Source organism: Fukomys damarensis, unplaced genomic scaffold (genome assembly GCF_012274545.1).
Source record: "Fukomys damarensis isolate Sample0158 unplaced genomic scaffold, DMR_v1.0_HiC HiC_scaffold_19, whole genome shotgun sequence".
In the NCBI taxonomy this organism is placed as follows: Eukaryota; Metazoa; Chordata; class Mammalia; order Rodentia; family Bathyergidae; genus Fukomys; species Fukomys damarensis.
Genome location: NW_022900931.1, coordinates 24,487,270 through 24,494,751, shown reverse-complemented (window position 1 = coordinate 24,494,751; position 7,482 = coordinate 24,487,270).

Here is a 7,482-nt window from a genome sequence, read left to right as displayed (position 1 = left end):
CACACTCACTCACACACACACACACTCACACACACACTCACACACACACCCCACACCCCACTCAGCCCGGGCGCCTGCAGCAATAACCTGCGGAGTCTGGGTTTGGTTAACTGATCGATTGGTTTTTCCAGTAATAAGGATTGAACCCAGTCTTTGGGTTGAATTCCACCCCCAGCCCGTTTTATTTTTTATTTTAACACAGGGTGTAGCTCTGTAGCCCAGGGTGACCTTGAATTTACAGTGATCCTCCTGCCTCAGCTTCCCAAGTGCTGGGGTTACTACCATGCCTGGCCTATTTTTATTTATTTATGTATTTATTTATTTTTTGGCCCTGGAGGTTGAACCCGGGACCTTGTGCTTGCAAGGCAGGCTGTGGCACCACTGAGCTAAATCCCCGGCCCTGTTATTAGCTTTTAAACAAAAACTAAAATAACCAATGGGTAAAGTTTCCTTTTTCTCCACATCTTACCCAGCATTGGTTATTATTTTTAAATTTTTTATTATTTATTTATTTATTTTTGATACCGGGATCGAACGCGTGTCCTTGAGCTTTACGAGGCAGGCGGTGAAGCCACTGAGCTAAATTATTATGCTTTGGTAGTCATTCTGATTGAAGTGAATGTCATACAGTAGTTATTTAGTTTTTGTAGTACTGGGGATCAAGCCCAGGGAGCGCTACCACCAAACACCATCCACCTGCGTTTTTGTTTGTTTTGAGACTGGATCTTGCTAAATCACTAAATGGGGGGTGTGGATCCTCCTGCCTCAGCCTCCAGAGTAGCAGTAATTAAAGGTGCGCCCTCTGCTGAAGGCTTTCTTGATAGTTTGGGTTTACATTTCCCCCTCATCTATTTTCATTCTGAGATAGGGCCTCACTGGGATCCCCAAACTGGGCTTCAACTTGGGGTTCTCCTGCCTCAGCCTTCCCAGTGCTGAGACAGCAGGTGCAGCTAAGCATTCTGCGTTCTGTGTGAGCTCCAGCTCTGCCCTGTCAGGAGACTCGGCAGGGTCCTCCGCGCTGCCTTTATCCTGTGGCCCTGGGTTGTTCGTGAGGGATGCATTGTGGGCCGAGAGGAGGCGGGGTCTGACGGACAATCAGCGCTGGATCCGAGAAATCCCTGGAAAACAGCCGACTCAGAAACTGCAGTGTTTCCTTTTAATATTCTGATTTCTCTCCAGTTCCACGATCCTTTTGACACAGGCTCTCGCTGCGCAGCTCAGACTGGCCTCGGACGCCATCTCGGCCTCAGGGGGCTGGGATCACAGGCGTGGGCCACCGCTCCTGGGGACTTTAGCTGTTCACCGCTTCAAGGTGCCTCTGTCCCAGGGATGTGGATATGTTGGCAACATGTTTTAAAAACCACAGAGCTGTTCAAGGGGGACAGCCGTGTCCATAATTCCCCACACTTGAGAGGCCGGAGCAGGAGGATGGCAAACTGAAGTCCAGCCTGGGCAAAGCATTGAGATTTTTGTCTTTTAAAAAAAGCAATGGGGCGGGGCATGGTGGCTCACGCCTGTAATCCCAGCACTCAGGAGGCTGAGGCTGGAGGATCGCTGTGAGTTCCAGACCAGCTTGGGCTACATAGTGAATTCCAGGTCAGTCTCAACTACATAGTGAGACCCTGTATCAAAAAAAAGAAATGGGGCTGGAGATTTAGCTCAGTGGTTCCACTGCCTGCCTCCTCGCAACTGCAAGGTCCTGAGTTTAATCCCCGGTACCAAAAACAAAAACCATAAATCCCAATGTTGCGGGGGATTTAGCTCAGTGACACCATGTCTGCCTCAGCAAGTGTAAGGTCGTGAGTCCAATCCCCATACCAAAAAAAAAGCAATATACTTCAGGCTGTGTGTGGTGATCTCAGGCCTTGGGAAACTGAGGTAGGAGGATTGCCAGGAATAGGAGACCTACCTGGGCTACATAGTCAGTTCAGGTTCTGCCTGAACTACTGAGCAACGCCCTGTCTCAAAAAGAAAAAAGCAAATGCATTTCAGTGGCTGAGTTTTTGTCAAATTTTTGCTGAGGCCCTGGGGGTCAATCTCAGAAACACAGCAACAAACCAAATAAGACATCTGCTGGCTGAGCTGGTGCCTTCACTAAGCCATAAAGTAGGTTTTATTGCTTTTGCATTCTGGTGTCAAAACCGAGGATTCCCTACCACTGAGGTACATTCCCAGCCCTTTTTATATTTTATTTTGAGACAAGGTCTTGCTGAATTATCCAGGCTGGCCTTGAGCTCACGATCCTCCTGCCTCAGCCTCTCCGGTTGCGGGTTCCCTGTGGCCACCATGCTGACCCTGAGCTTCACTGCACAGTGGGCCTGAGATCCTCTTTCCCCAGCTTCCTGCCTGCTGGGATTATGAGTGTGTGCAGCATCACCCTATGTTTTTTTTTTAACTTTTTGATTTATTTTGATCATCTTATTACTGGCTTTTAGGGTGCTCTCATCTCCTTCTAGAGGCGGATTCTAGGTTCTTTTTTGCCTTGCACGAAGAATTCAATGAAACAAGCAAAATGGTGACAGTGTTTATTTGAAAATGTAAAAGTTGGGCCGGGGATTTAGCTCAGCGGTTCGGTGGCCTGCCTTGCAACCACAAAGACCCGAGTTCAATCTCCGGTACCAAAAAAAAAAAGAAAAGAAAATGTAAAAGTGAAGAGTGGGGCCAAGCAGAAGAGAGAAAAAATAAAAACCAAATTAAGCCAGGTGCGGTGGTACACACCTGAAATCTTAGGGCTCAGGAAGCTGAGGCAGGAGGACTGCCACTAGTTTGAAGGCAGCCTGGACTATATAGTGAGTTCAAAGCCAGCCTGAATTTCAGAGCAAGACTTGTCTTGATAAGTAAGTAAATAAATAAGGGTGGGGGATTAGCTCAGTGGTGCTGCCACCTGCCTCATAAGCCCACCCCATACACTAAAATGCACATGTATCCTTTTTACTAACTCAGCCTTTAGTGTAACTGCTGGAAATCAGGACAAGCACCTGAAGACCTGGGATTTAGCTCAATGGTGTCCTCGTCTGCCTCAAAAGAGCAAGGTGCTGAGTTTGATCCCTGGTACCCACCCCCCAAAAAAAGCACCTGAGCTGGGAGTGGTGGTACACACTCCTGTTATCCTAGCACTCAGGAGGCTGAGGCAGGAGGATCTCTGTGAGTTAGAGGCCAGCCAGGCTACACAGTGAGTTCCAGGCCAGCCTAAACTGCATAGCAAGCTGTCTCAAAAGAAGCACTCAAAATAAATACATAAATAGGCACCCGGGCAGCACAAAGAGACACTGTCCAAGAGTGCGTGTGGGCTGTGGGAGAGCACGGAGGCCAGACTGGAGTCTCAGCGCCCAGAGCAGCCAGCCAAGTCAGAACAACTCTCAAGGGGGACAGGCCCGGCTCCCTGCCTCACACCGACTACGTAGCTGTGCAGCTTCGTGTTTCTCTCCCTTTTCTAATGCAGTGATTTTGTTCCCCATTTCTCTTAACTTTCAAATGAAGTGATTTTGTTTCTCCCTCCAATCTCCTCTCTCGTTTTTTTCTTCTTTTTGGTGCCGGGGATCAAACTCAGGACCTTGCGCTTTTGAGACAGGCGAGGGCGCCACTGAGCTACATCCCCGGCCCTCTCATTCTTTTATCTGTTTGTTTGTTTGTTTGTTTGTTTGGTACAGGGAATCAAACTGGTTCTTTTACTAATATGGGTGTTTTTGGTTTTTGTTTTACAAGCGCTAGATGAAAATCTCCCCTCACGAGTCATAACAATTTATATTAAAAAGAAAAAGAGGGCCGGGGATTTAGCTCAGTGGTTCCACCACCTAACTTGCCAGCACAAGGGCCCAAGTTCGATCCACAGTACAAAAAAAAGAAAAGAAAGGAAAAGAAAAAACAAGTTTCTGAGTTCAATCCCCGGTACTGAAAAAAGAAAAGAAGAAAAATCTTTTAGCATATGTCCTCATTTTTCATTTTTCTTTTTTAATCTTTTTTGTTTGTTTGTTTGTTTGTTTGTTTGTTTGTTTGTTTGAGACAGGGTCTCACTATGTAGTTGAGACTGACCTGGAACTCACTGTGTAACCCAGGCTGATCTCAAACTCACAGAAATCATCCTGCCTCAGCCTTCCCAGTGCTGGGATTACAGGAATGCACTACCACACCCAGCTTTTCTTTTTTCTTTTGATCCTTTCTCAAACTATCAAAAATGCTTTCTTAAACTTGAATTTCATAAGCCTTGGGTTAAATCCTCTGTCCAGCCAAAATAATAAAAAATAAATAGAAGCCAGGCTTGCTGGTGCTTGCCTAAAATCTCAGCCCTTGGGAGGCTGAGGCAGGGGGACTCCAAGTTTGAGCCCAGCCTGAGAAATTTAGCAATTTAGTTTGACCCTGTCTCAAAGATTTTAAAAACAGTAATAAAGGATGGAGGGCATGCTCAGAGCAAAGTTCCTAGGCTCAGTGCCCGAAATAGTCTATATATTTCGTTGTTTTCAGGGGCAGGATGTGGCCACATTGCCCAGTCCCCTCCCACAGGGGGACCTCTGACTGTTGAGATCCACCCTTTGGTGCTGGCTCTAAACTCTGTCACAAGATCAGATAGCCCCCTGCTTGACCCCTTTACACAAGGAGGGTCCCTGAAGTCCCGAAACAGAATTCTGAGGGTAACTGCAATTTCTTTTGTTTGGTGCTGAAGGTCAAACCCATGACCCTGTGCATTATAGGCTCTGCCACTGAGATACATCCCAGCCTCTGCGTACTTAGAGTAAACATGTATGTATTTATTTTGAGACAGAGTCTCACTGTGTAGTTTATATCGGTCTCAAACTCATGGCAATCCTCCTGCCTCAGCCTTCCAGTGTGGGGATCATAGGTGTGCACTGCCACGCCCAGCCCGGCTTGTATTTTACATTTTTGTTGAACTGGGGATTGAACCCCGGCCCTGTCTACCACTGAGCTACAGTCCCAGCCTTAAGTGTAAGATTTATTTCTATTCTAAGTGTAAAATTTAGATTCAAGTTATTAGGTTCAACTCTCTATCTTATATCATCTAATTAGAGCAACAGCTAAGGTCAAGATAAAAGTAGTCTGAGGGGCTGGGTTTTCCCCTACTCTGCTTAACACCATACATCATCCCTATCTTCCCCTTTCCCCCAAGAACTACTCTGCTGGTACCAGTGATCCTAGAACTGGGAGGCTGAGGCAGGTGGACTGCAGCCCTAGGAGAGGAGACCCTGCATCAACCAGCCTCCCCGCAAAAAACCCCAGCAGAGTTTTGTTTGCTAAACTCCCTTAAACCTTTCTTGGTATCCCGCCCACCCCTGGGGCGACCAGCAGCCAGAAGGAGAAGGAAGAGGAGGAAGAAGAAGAGAAATCCTTTTATTTGGGTCACTGCCCCCCACCCACAAGGTGCAAACAGGGCAGAACCCAGGCCTTGCTTGGAGCGGGGGCTGCTTTTGTTTTGCTGCCACAAAGGTTTTTGACTTTCAGGTGTCCCTTTGCCCCAGAACCCGCTGCTTGCAAGAACATGGTGCAGGGAGAACAGTGATCCTTTCAATCTCAACTCAGGAAGCCCAGCCAGGCGTGGTAGGGCATCCCTGTAATCCCAACACTCAGGAGGCTGAGGCAGGAGGATCGCTGTGAGTTCGAGACCAGCCTGGGCTACATAGCGAGTTCCAGGTCAGTCTCAACTACATAGTGGGACCCTGTCTCAAAAAACCAAAAAACAAACAAACAAACAACTCAGGAAGCCCAGTTATTTCTTCTGTGCTTGACAGACCTTGCAGTTCAGTTTTGTGAACCTCGGTGCTTTACCTCACAGAGCTGATTCATTAGCTTAATAACCCGACTGACAAGAATATATTGATGAACAATACTTCTAGATTTTAAGGAACAATGTTTACTTGGTACTGAAAATTGAACCCAGGACCTCACAAACACCCACAGCTTGTTTTGTTTTATTTTATATTTTCTTTTCCTTTTATTGTATTTATTTTGTGGTCCTGAGAATCGAATTTTGGACCTTCAGCTTGGAAGCAGGTGACAATACTGTGCTAAATCCCTGGCCCCTCCTTCTAGTTTTTGAGACTGGGTCTCACCAGGTAGGCCAGATTGGCCTCAAATTAGACACCCTCCTGCCTCGGCCCCCTCCGTAGCTGGGATTACAGGAGGGAACCACTATGCCAGCTAAAAACCAGAAACTCCTGAAAGACAGATTCAGGTCCGGATTCAGTAGGTGCTGGCCCTAGGCCCCAGCACTTTCATTTCTCAGGGGAAGCTGGGTTCGCTGTTGCAACAGGGGCTGCTGTGGGAAGTGCGCTGGATGTGACTAAGTCCCCTGCATCGGGTCCTCGGCTCAGCCAGGAATAAAAAAAAAATTCTGAAGCCTGGGGAGCCAGGCATACTGTACTGTCTGCCCTGGGGAGGCTGAGGCAGAAAGGTCCCCTTGAGCTTGTGGCCAGCCTGAGCTACAAGACGAGACCCTGCCGGGTGTAGAGGCGCACACCTGTAATCCCAGCACTCAGGAGGCTGAGGCAGGAGAATGGCTGTGGGTTCGAGACCAGCCTGGGCTACATAGTGAGTTCCAGTTGAGTCTCAACAACTACGTAGTGGGACCCTGTCTCAAAAAACCAAAAAAAAAAAAGATGAGACCTATCTAAAAAAATAATTAAATAAAGGAAAGACTCTTCCCTGCGCTGGGGGTGGCCATGAATTGTTCATTTGGGGGTGGGGCAGAGAGCACTGCAGTCTTTGTTTCCCCTGTTCTGCAGTCCCAGGGACCCGACTGTCTTAGAGAGTAGAAGAGGGCTTTGCCCTGAAGACCCCGCGGTGCTGCTGTGTAACCTCAGGTCTTCCGTATCACTGAAGTCGTCTTAGTACATAAAGAGGGCTCCACTGTACAGACCAATGCGCAGTTACTCCAGTGCGGGAGGCTTCTGCCGGCCAGTCCCTTAGTGTCTGGGGCAGAAGAGCCCCGCAGCGGGGTGCAGCCCCGCACTGCCAAGGCCTGGGTTCGTCCCCAGCACCCCAATAACAGGGATAACGATTCTCCCAGCAAGTGGAGGTAGCGCCCCTGCTTTTCTCCTGCATTCCCTTCACCCTGCCCTCTCCCTGCACCCGGAACACGCCAGGAACCTCCAAGCCTCTCTCATGTCTCAGGCTTGGTCTCTTTAGATTGGTGTGTGTGCATGTGTGTGTGTGTGTGCGTGTGTGTGTTACAATAGGATGGAACCAGGGCCTTCTCTCGGAACTCCATGCCAGCCCTTTTATTTTATAGAAAAAATTTTTTTTTGTACTGGGGATCGAACTTAGGTCCCTGTGCTTGCAAGGCAGACGGCGGAAACACTGAGCTAAATCCCCAGCCCTTATTTTAAAATTTTGAGACAGGTCTTGCTCAATTGCTAAACTGCCTGGCCTAGGCTTGAATTGGCAATCCTCCTGCCTCAGCCTCCCAGAGTTCCTGGGATTACAGGTGTGCAGCACCACATCCAGCTTTTTTTTTTTTTTTTTTTTTTTGTT